The following is a 12,012-nucleotide window of genomic DNA, read 5'->3' on the forward strand; positions in this document are numbered from 1 at the left end:
TAACTCACTCTGAGACGTGAAGGCGAGATATCGGCTTTTATTGACTGGAAGAAAGAACAAGCAGCAGTTGACCACCATACTACATCCTGGAGACTGAGGGCTGGGCTCAGGCCTCAATCGCCTTTATACCGGGGTCTGTGAGAGGAGCCACAGGAGCAGTCAGCAGGGGGGGCGTGTCCAGACAGGTATATGTAGTTCACCACATTCACCCCCCCCCTTTTTTTTTAAAAGAGAGTCCCCATGGGGCGAAGTTCCTTACAGGTTAAGTCTATCAGGTGGTCGAATCTGTCGCTGCGATCTACGTAGCACCGGCTGTGATTGCACAGGTGCCGGTGGTGATTGCACCGGAGACGGTGGTTGTGCTGGTTCCGGCCTGACTGGAGGTGTCAGCCCACTAGGCGTCAGTGATCCCTCATGCGTGTGCGAGGCGCCTGGTATATGCGCATACGAGATGCCTGGTATAGGAGTGTCATGAGGAGTCTGTATGGCTCGGTGTGCGTGGTGTCACCTCGGGTACAGGGTTCATAGTTACCGTGGAGTGTTCGGGGTAGTGGTCTGCTGCTCCTGCGGGCGCCAGGTCGCGGACGGAGACCGTGTCCTCCCGCCCATCAGGTAAGACCACGTAGGCATACTGGGGGTTCGCATGTAGAAGGTGAACCCTCTCGACCAGCAGGGAGTATTTATTGCTCCTCTCATGTTTCCGGAGCAGCACTGGCCCTAGGGATGTCAGCCAAGCTGGTAGGGTGGTCTCAGTGGCAGACTTCCTGGGAAAAGAGAATAGGCGCTCGTGAGGGGTGGCATTGGTGGACGTACATAACAGGGAGCGGATAGAGTGGAGTGCCTAGGGGAGGACCTCCTGCCACCGAGAGACCGGCAACCCTTTTGACTTAAGGGCTAAAAGTGTGGCCTTCCACACTGTGGCATTCTCCCTCTCCACCTGTCCATTTCCCCGGGGATTATAGCTCGTGGTCCGACTAGTAGCAGTGCCCCTAGCCAGCAGGTACTGGCGCAGCTCATCACTCATAAAGGAGGACCCTCTATCACTGTGGATATAGCAGGGATATCTGAACAGAGTGAAGAGCTGGCGCAGGGCTTTTATGACTGACGTGGCAGTTGTGTCGGGGCAGGGGATGGCAAAGGGGAACCGCGAGTACTCGTCGATAATATTGAGAAAGTAGACATTGCGGTCAGTGGAGGGAAGAGGGCCCTTAAAGTCAACACTCAGTCGCTCAAAGGGGTGGGTGGCCTTGATAAGTTGCGCCTTTTCAGGATGGTAGAAGTGCGGTTTGCACTCAGCGCAGACTTGGCAGTCCGTGGTCATCGTCCTGATGTCCTCCAGGGAGTACGGCAGGTTCCAGGTTTTCACGAAATGGTAAAATCCGGTGACCCCCGGATGGCAAAGATGTGCATGGAGGGCGTATAGCTGGTTGAGCTGCGCGCTGGCACACGCTTCCCATGATAGGGCATCAGGGGGCTCATTGAGCCTTCCAGGCCAGTACAGGATATCATAGTTGGAGGTGGAGAGTTCCATTCTCCACCACAAAATTTTATCATTTTTGATTTTGCCCCGCTGTTGGTTGCTGAACATGAATGCAACTGAGCACTGGTCGGTCAGCAAGGTGAACCTTTTGCCGGCGAGATAGTGCCTCCAGTGCCTAATAGCTTCCATTATGGCCTGGGCTTCTTTCTCCACCGTGGAGTGCTGAATTTCAGGGCCTTGAAGGGTATGAGAAAAGAATGCTACTGGTCTGCCTGCCTGATTGAGGGTATCAGCAAGTGCGAAATCGGAGGCGTCACTCTCTACTTGGAAGGGAATGGTCTCATCCACCGCATGCTTCATTGCTTTGGCAAGGTCCCCTTTAATGCAGCTGAAGGCCGCGCAGGCCTTGGCAGAGAGGGAAAAGTGGTGGACTTGACCAGGGGTGCAGGCCTTGTCTGCGTAATGGGGGACCCATTGTGATTAATAGGAAAAGAAGCCCAGGCATCGTCTGAGGGCTTTGGGTGTGGCGGGAGAGGAGAATTTGGTGCATAACAGCGGGTTCAGTTGCACTAACCTCCTCCAAGTATGATTGGAAGCATGCAAGCCAGAGTTCAAAGACAAGAGCTGCTTCAGTGTCTTGGGGATCCAAATCCAATCTTTCCAGACGTAAAATGCTTTCCATATTTTAAAACTTCCAGTCAATAAAATTGATGCACCATCAATAACTCTGAGATGTGAAGTCAAGCTATCGGCTTTTATTGACTGGAAGAAAGAACAAGCAGTGGTTGACCACCATACTACATCCTGGAGACTGAGGGTTGGGCTCAGGCCTCAATCACCTTTATACCGGGGTCTGTGGGAGGAGCCACAGGAGCAGTCAGCGGGGGGGCGAGTCCAGACAGGTATATGTAGTTCACCACAGCATCAGAAGGCAAGAGTTGTCACAGGAAAAGCAGAGGAGCAAGTTCAGCTGGTGAGGTTGATTGCAGAAGGTCTGATCTAAAGAATCACAGACACTTTGGGTCATGTAACCCACTATATTTACCCAGTCAAAGGAAAGAGCCTTTTAGGCTAAACCCATTCCTCAATTCTCAGATTGCAGCCTTGTAAGCTGCAAAAGATTAGGTAATTCAGGGTACCGACAAATGCTGGTGTTTGTCCCACAGTCTGTGCCAGTGAAGAATGACTTTGCAATTGTATATTGTGAACACACCATGATATGTGCTATGCTTGTTCAGTTAGTTTTCTTGAGCTCAAACACAAGTGTCCATTGCCACATTTCTATATTTCCTTATGCCATAGGAGGAGGGAATTTGACCTACTTAATCTTGTTAGGGCCATAAATCCTCTGAACTATTGTGTGGTGAAAAAGGCACAACAGCACCTCTTTTACCTCAGGTGGTTGAAGAAGTTTGGTATGGACCCCCAATTCCTAAGAACTCCCTATAGGGGCACGATTGAGAGCCTCCTGACTGGCTGTGTCACTGCCTGGTATGGGAACCATACTTCCCTCAATCACAGGACTCTGCAGAGAGTGGTGTGTTCAGCCCAGCACAGTTACAGATATGAACTCCCAGTTCAGGACATTTACAAAGACAGGTGTGTGTATTTTTTCTTTTTAGAAAAAAAAGTCCTGAAGGATCATTGGGGACCCAAGTGACCCCAACCACAAACTGTTCCAGCTGCTACCACACAGGAAATGGTACAACAGTATAAAAGCCAGGACCACAAACTCCAGGACAGCTTCTTCCACCAGGCCATCAGACTGCTTAATTCATTCTGACGCATCTGTATTTCTATGCTATATTGACTATCCTGTTGTACATACTATTTATTATAAATTGCACATTTAGACAGACGTAATGTAGATTTTTACTCTTCATGTATATGAAGGACATAGGTAATAAAGTCAATTCAATTTCTTCTGTAACACCCTGGTAAAGATTTTACTACTAACGTTGCAGGGTATTTCATGTAAGAGTCTCTCTGTAGAAGCAGTGCTTGGGTTACTATTAGAGTTGAGGGATGTTTAGGAACGTGGACCATCCAAGCAGGAGACTGGAATGAGGAGAAGGTTCTAGAGAAGGCTGGGGGAGCGGTTTTCTGATGGACACCAGTGGTGGGTCTTTGTCTTTGCTCAGTGGGAGGTGACGAGAGAGGTGTTGGAGAGAACCGGTCCGAGGATTCCATGGAGCCCAGGTGCAGAGTCTGCCGAGGATTTTGAATACGCCTTTTTGGAAGATTTGAACATGAACCTGTGTACGTTAGACTATTTAATTATAATGGACCCTTTTTTTCCTTTCTTATCTTTACTAACTCTTTGGTTAAGTTAATGTTCACAAATATACTTTATAACTATACAGTGTGTGATCTGTTATTTTATGCTGACTGGCTACTACCAGGCAGTAAATCATGCAGGATTCACACAAACTGGGGTTAGGGTGGGTGAGACATCCCAACCCCACAGATCTGGCAGGACTAAAGTCCTGATGCACAAAGCCAGAGAAAGGTGGGTTCTCACCATGGAATCCAGTGGCTGTTAGTGAGAAGCCAAAGAACTACATTTCCATAGACACCCAGCAAAAGGGGGTTTCACTTGCAACCTGGGTATTACTACCCTGGTTCTCCAGAAGCAAATTCCAATGGCCAATTAATCCATTGTTCTCCCCTTTCTTAGAGGAAACCTGAGCACTGACAAAAATGCACGCAGTCGCAGGGAAAATGAGCAAGTCTCATGCAGACTGCACTGGAGATTAGGATTAAACCCAGGAGGCTCAAGGTTTGAGGTACCAATGTTACTCGTTGCATCCCCTTGCTTCCAAGCATCAGCTTTACTCTTAAATTGGTCAAAATTTTATTTCAAAATGACTGCAGTTGAAATAAGGTACTCTTTGAAAAGTTAAAGACTGATACATAGAAATTAGGCCCACCACTGCTTGCTTCCACGTGCAAATCTTGGCTTTAGATCAAGCTAGCTTCCTTATCAAATCATGCCAAATGTGCAACAGATGCGGGCATAACATGCATGGTTTAATCTTGGCACATGTGCTGATTACTAGCATCAGTCTTTCAGTCAATAATATCATTGATTGTAGGATGTATATTTCTTTCATTACCAGCACAGTAGCATAGTGGTTAGCACAATGGCTTGCAGCACCAGCGACCTGGGTTCAATTCCTGCCACTGCCTGTAGGGAGTTTGCATGTTCTCTCTGTGAGCATGTGGGTTTCCTCTGGGCGCTCCAGCTTCCTCCTGCGGTACCACTGGACCACTTGGTAGCTGAATTGGTCATTGTAAATTGCCCCGTGATTATGCTTGGATGAGGTTAGGAGATTGCTGAGTGGTAAGGCTCAAAGGGCTGGAATGGCCTATTCTGTACTTTATCTCAATAAAATAAAAAATGGAGCTTTCAAAGGGAGCTCCTCTACTGTCTAGGTGAAGCCATACTCAGGTTGGAGGAACACCACCTTATATTCCGTCTGGGTAGCCTCCAACCTGATGGCATGAACATTGATTTCTCTAACTTCCGTTATTGTCCCTCCTCCCCTTCTTACCCCATCCCTGATTTATTTATTTCCCCCCCTCCTTTTTTCTCTCCACCCATCACTCTTTACCTGTTCTCCATCTCCCTCTGATGCTTCCCCTCCCCCTTTCTTTCTCCCCAGGCCTCCTGTCCCATGATCCTTTCCCTTCTCCAGCTCTGTACCCCTTTTGTCAATCAGCTTTTCAGCTCTTAGCTTCACCCCACCCCCTCCTGTCTTCTATCATTTTTGATTTTCCCCTCCTCTCCTATTTTCAAATCTCTTACTCTCTTTTCTTTCAGTTAGTCCCGATGAAGGGTCTCGGCCCGAAACATTGCCAGTGCTTCTCCCTATAGATGCTGCCTGGCCTGCTGTGTTCCACCAGCATTTTGTGTGTGATGTTTTAGAGGGCTAATGTCTTTGTTGTACACTCATAGTAAAGCTAGCAACGCACTATGCGAGGTTTGGAAATGAAGCAGTTAAAGGGGAATGTTGTGTTAATATCTTGCACGTGACATCTCCCAGCCTCACTATCCTATGCATAATATCACAGAAAATTAAACAGCAGGGCTTTCTCAGCTGGTCACAGGCTCTTGTTAAAAATTAATTCCGAATTGAATAAGGTAACCACTACTTCCTTCATCACCCACTCTACTTGTTTCTCAGGATTCAATCAGGCTGGTTCAGCATGTGTTTGTGTGACTAGACTTATTAGAGAGCACTGCTCCCCTCTGCCTGTGTGGTCCTTGCTTGTATGACAGGCTTTCCTCTCACTGTACTGCAGTTCACATGACTTGGCTCTTTAATTGCTGACTTGTTCCCTTGTGTTCAGCTTGGCAGTGAGGCAGCAGTCACGAGCACTGCATTAGTTGCTGATGGGAATGCACAAGTCTCATTTTTAGTGTTTTCATCCATGTGCTGGTTACAATGATGCTGTTTTCAACATACCTTTGTCAATTTTTTCCAGACAGCGGAGTGGATAAGAGTAGTATATGCCACACATTTTTAGAGAACAAAAAGGGTGGTTTTTCCAGTTTTAGGCTGTGTACAAGGAGTGAATAGTAGGTGAAATCTAATGGACCCAGAAAGGACCAGTTCTGTCAGAGAATTCATCTTAAGAAATTATCGGCATGAAATATAGATGCCATACCCTCCAGACAAACGATCCTTAATGTTTGTCAGTAGTTGTAGCAGCTGGGTTACAATGTTAAGAACAGTTTACTCATGGATCTGACACTTCAAACCTCATGAATGCAGCCAAAGAAAGCAGAATGACTCTACTGAGCCAGATGAAAGTGTTACACCACGACTAAGATAACTTGCAGAAAATGAATTTTCATTTATTTGAAGTGTGTTGAAAGTTCATTTCAGTGGAAAGAGGATCAACTTGCATATGATAAACTGCAAAATACATTGTGTTTATAATGCTTGCCAGCTGATTTATTTGCTACAACCAGGATGAGTTCAAAGTAAAACTTATTATCAGAGTACATACCTGTCACCACATACAATCCTGAGATTCTTTTTCCTGCGGGCATACTTAGAAAATCTATAGAATGGTAACTGTAAACAGGATCAATCAACAAACTGCAAATGAATAAATATAATAAATAAAAGAATATGAATAAATAGCAAAAAAAATTAGCATGAAATAACAAGATAAAAGAGTTCTTAAATGAGTGTAGTTATCCCCTTTTGTTCAAAAGCCTGGCGGTTGAGGGGTAGTAACTGTTCTTGAAGCTGGTGGTGCGAGTCCCGAGGCTCTTCTACCTGATGGTAGCAGTGAGAAAAGAGCATGGGTGGTGAGGATCTTTGATGATAGTTGCTGCTTTTCTATGACAATATTCCATGTCGATGTGCTCAATAGTTGGGAGGGTTTTACCCATAATGTACTGAGCCAAATCCACTATCTTTTGTATGATTTTCCATTCAAAGACATTGGTGATCCCATATCAGTCAACACACTTTCCCCCATAGGTCTATAGAAGTTTGCCAAGGTTGATGACATGTCAAATCTTTGCAGACTGCAGTGGAAGTAGAGGCATTGTTGTGCTTTCTTTGTAATCACTTTTTTATTATGGGTACAGGACAGGTCCTCTGAGATAGTGACACCCAGGAACTTAAAGTTACTGACCCTCTCCACCTCTGATCTTCTGATGATTGCTGGCTCATGGACCTCTGGTTTCCCTCTCCTACACTCTACAATCAGTTCCTTGGTCTTATTGACATTGAGTGTGAGGTTGATGTTATTACACCACTCAGCCAAGTTTTCAATCTATTCTTCACCAAGTTTGATACAGTCCACAACAGTTGTGTCATCAGCAAACTTGTATATAGAGTTGGAGCTATACAGTCACACAGTCAGTGGTGTAAAGCGAAGAGAGCAGGGGGCTAAGTACACAGCCCTGCAGTGCTTCTATGCTGATGGAGACTGTGGAGGAGATGTCTTCGCTAATCCAGACTGACTGGGGTCTACAAATAAGGAAATCCAGGATCCAATTGCACAAGGGGTTATTGAAGCCCGGGTCTTGGAGTTTACTGATTAGTTTTGAGGGGATGATGGTGTTAAATATCAAGCTGTAATTGATAAAGAGCATCTTTGTATGCATCTTTGCTGTTCAGATGTTCCAGGGTTGTGTGAAGAGAAAATGAGGTAGCATCTGCATTAGACCTGTTGCTTTGGTTGGCAAAATAGAGTGGATCCAAGCTGCCATTCAGACAGGAGCTGATGTGCTTCAACACCAGTCTCTCAAAACACTTCAGCTCTGTATATGTAAGTGTCATTGGGGGTTAGTCACTTAGACGTGTGTACCTAAAGCACAAATTTGAGGGATATGCATGGGATCACTTGTTAACTTCTGAGAGAGGGAAAGGAGAAATTGCAGATGTTAGGGACTGGAATATTGCAAATATTGTACCCATGTTTAAAAAAAACACATAGGAATAAACACATTAAGAAGGGACCAGGAAAGATAACCTAGGCAGCAGGCAAAGTTCTAGAAACAAAATCAGGGAAAGAATTGATTAGAGAGAAAGAAAGCATAGATGTATTAAGGACAATTCGGGTCTAATTAATAGAAATTTGTGATGAAGTGACTGAGGGTCAATGAAAGAAGTAAATTTGGAGTAGCACATATGATATGATGTCCAACAAAGATTGAAAGCTGTGGAATCAAAGAAGCTGTAGAAAACAAAAAGAAACCTGGTTACATAGCAGAAACGGAAAGCAATCATGGAAGTGTTTTCTTGGGATAGGAGGGAAGTGTACTGTGATGTTTCCCAGAGGTCGTTGTGGGGCATTTACTTTTTCTTGATATACTGTATATTAATGACTTGGATTTGAAAATACAGGGAAATTTCATATAAGCAGCAGATGGCAAACTTGGAGGCATAGTGAACCATGAGGAAATTTGTAATTGGCTTCAAAAAATGTGCACAGTCTGGCTGAATGAGCAAACAGGTGGCAGATAAACTTTAATGGTAAGAAAAGTGAAGAATAAGAAGAGGCAATATAAACTCAATGGCACATTTCTGCAAATTATATAGGGACACAGATCTAGATGTTTCTGAGCAGAAAGTGACAAAAATGCTTATGGGATCATATGCCTGATAAAGAGAGGGATGGGGTACAAGAACAAGGAAATCATGATAAACCCTTATGAGGTACTTCTGTATTCTCCACAGAAGAAAGCTGTTTTATGCTCTACTTTGCCAAGCCTACCATAAAACCTGCAACCAAAATCAAGGAGCAAGCTGCATGGGAGAGTTTACTGCCATCTAATCATAGACCTTAGAACCATAGAACACTACAGCACAGTACAGGCAACTTCAGCCCTCCATGTTGTGCCGACCCATATAATCCTTAAAAAAATACTAAACCCACACTACCCCATAACCCTCCATTTTTCTTTCATTCATGTGCCTGTCCAAGAGGCCCTTAAATACCCCTAATGTTTTAGCCTCCACCACCATCCTCGGCAAGTCATTCCAGGCACTCACAACCCTCTGTGTTTTTAAAAAAAAACTTACCCCTGATGTCTCCCTTAAACTTCCCTCCCTTAATTTTGTACATATGCCCTCTGGTGTTTGCTATTGGTGCCCTGGGAAATAGGTACTGACTATCCACCCTATCTATGCCTCTCATAATCTTGTAGAGCTCTATCAAGTCCCCTCTCATTCTTCTACGCTCCAAAGAGAAAAGTCCCAGCTCTGCTAACCTTGCTTCATATGACTTGTTCTCCAAACCAGGCAACATCCTGGTAAATCTCCTCTGCTCTTTCTCCATAGCTTCCACATCCTTCCTATAATTAGGTGACCAGAATTGAACCCAATACTCTAAGTGCGGTCTCACCAGAGATTTGTAGAGTTGCAACATGACCTCTCTACTCTTGAACTCAATCCCCCTGTTAATGAAGCCTAGCAGGCCTTCTTAACTACCCTATCAGCCTGTGCAGCCACCTTGAGGGATGTATGGATTTGAACCCCAAAGTCCCTTTGTTCATCCACACTCTTAAGTAACTGACCATTAATCCTGTACTCAGTCTTCTGGTTTTGACCTTGGAATCCATTCTTTGTCATACTCCAATAGTTTTTCCTATGTACTTACACTATTGAAGAAAGGCATTTATGTTGGCATCACAAAGCAAATCCATGAGTCCCATGCCCCAGAACACCCCTTTTAACATATCCTCACTTACATATCCATAAAAACCTACAGCGGCACCCCATCTCTCATGTCACAAATAAATACCTACACTAGCTGCAATGCCCAGTATGTGAGATATCACCAGAACACCTGAGGTAACCCAAAATGTCACAGGGAGAATGTGCAAATTCCAAACTGACAGGACCATAGGTCAGGATTGGACCCTCTTTGGTGGAGCTGTTATGCTGTTGTGTCAAATGGAGAGAGAGGGCAACTTTGTTAATACATTTACAGACCCTACTATCCTGATTGCTGGGGATTCAACTCCAGTGCCAGATGGAGCTGGATTTAGTTTCAATTGCAGTACAAGTTGAGGTCTTTCTATGTCTGATTGTCGCAGTACAATATCAGACTGATCTTATGTCAAGTTCTCACTAGAAAATGTATGATCTTCACAGCACATTTTCATCACATCACCATTACATTTATGCTGGATCACACCTATACTTTTTGTTCCATTTAGGTACCCATGGCTCTTTTGGGATTGCTCTGGAGATCTGCACTTGAAACTGACTTTGCCTGTAAGTGCAAAATGAGGCTGTGGTCACATAGATCTTGATCATACAGAAGTCTCTGGTGTAGGTCAGAAATTCCTCCATGCCCTACATAGAGATTCAGGTCAAAATCCCTGTCTATGCCACAGACATCAGTCAATGTTCTTTCCTTTGATTGTGTAAATTGTAATCTCCCGCTACTTCTACATAAACTATCAAGTTGCATCGAGATTTCAGCCCTTTCCATCTTGGTGAGCATTGTTTAAAATGACCTTTAAGGCTGAATACAGTTGAGAACTTCCTGTCCAACACACACAAAATGCTGTAGGATCTCAGCCATCAAGCAGGATCTATGAAGGGAAATGAACAGTTGACGTTTTGGGCCAAGACTTCCAGCATTTTGCACGTGTGGCCCGAGATTTCCAGCATGTGCAGAAACTCTTGTGTCTCTGGGGAGCTTCCTGTCAAACTCTATATTCTTGTTGGGCATGGTTGTGAGTAATGCAGTGTGAAGGATTTTCAGGGTCAATGGCATTAGACAGAATGCCCAATACATTTTTGGCAAGTTCTACACTGGACTGAAAATGCTGTAGAAGATAACGTGCTTCCAAATCACAAATAAAAAAGCTGGATTTTATTTAATTAATGATACAGTGCAATTTAGGCCCTTCCAGCCCTTTGATCCATGCTGCTGCTGCAACCCTGCAAACCTGATTATCCTAACCTTAATCACGGGACAATTTACAATGACCAATTAACCTACCTGGTATGAATTTAGTCTGTGGGAGGAATACCGGAGAAAGTCCACATGTGCCACTTGGGGGACATGCAGAGAACCCTCACAGAAAGGTGCCAGAAGTGAACTTCGAACTCTGAAATGCCTCTAGCTGTAATAGCATCACACTAACGGCAATGCTCAACATAAATAATATTTATATACCACCGATTAATTTTTATGTGACCCTCCTGCTCATAGAGCCAGGTTGTGACAGAAGGAGCAAAGTCAAAAAAATTATATTCTGATATGCTCACAAACAATGAATTGGATAGTTAACAATACTACTGACAATTTTCATCACAAACTGAAACTGTTGATGCCAATGACAAAAGCTTCAATATTCCAAACAGCACAGAAGAAAAGTTTAATCAGTTGGAAAGGGGAATGAGTCATGGTATGAAAGTGGCTGCCTATTCTTTGTAGTACATTTTCCATCACTAGAGTGTATCAAAATCATCTTTGTTTCAAGGAACCAAAAATAATCACATACCAGCAAGGCATAAGGCCCCGAAGGCAAGGAATGGTATTCTAGTCCCAGAATAAAATGTAGTAACCAAGATGCCTTTAAATGCAACAGATGACTCTAAAATGGTATTTCCAACCAGGATGTTTCAAATAGTTCCATTACTTTTGAAGGTACATGGAACTGTCATTGTAATCTCAAAAACATTACTTTGATCATTAGTTCTGGTATCTTGCTATAAATGGAAAATAAGCATGCTTAATGAGTTCATTAATCAAAATGTTCCGAGCAACTAGTTGCATTTGGTGATCACAGCAATGAAAGGAAATTATTAAGTATGTCTTTCTTCCATTTCAAAGCTATTTAATATATGTTCAGGTATCTTGATTATGTTCTAATCAGTGATTATGCTTTGTCTGAAAGTATGAACATCTACCCATTCACAATATGAATGCAAGGAATAGATTTTTGCATGTTCCATTCGCTGGGGAATTGAATCTTGAGACTATTTATCTTCCCTTTGGAAGGTACAACAGATTGCTTATGCTCCCACAGAATATCTCGCTCTCGA

This window comes from Hypanus sabinus, chromosome 1, assembly GCF_030144855.1.
Source record: "Hypanus sabinus isolate sHypSab1 chromosome 1, sHypSab1.hap1, whole genome shotgun sequence".
NCBI classification, from domain to species: Eukaryota; Metazoa; Chordata; class Chondrichthyes; order Myliobatiformes; family Dasyatidae; genus Hypanus; species Hypanus sabinus.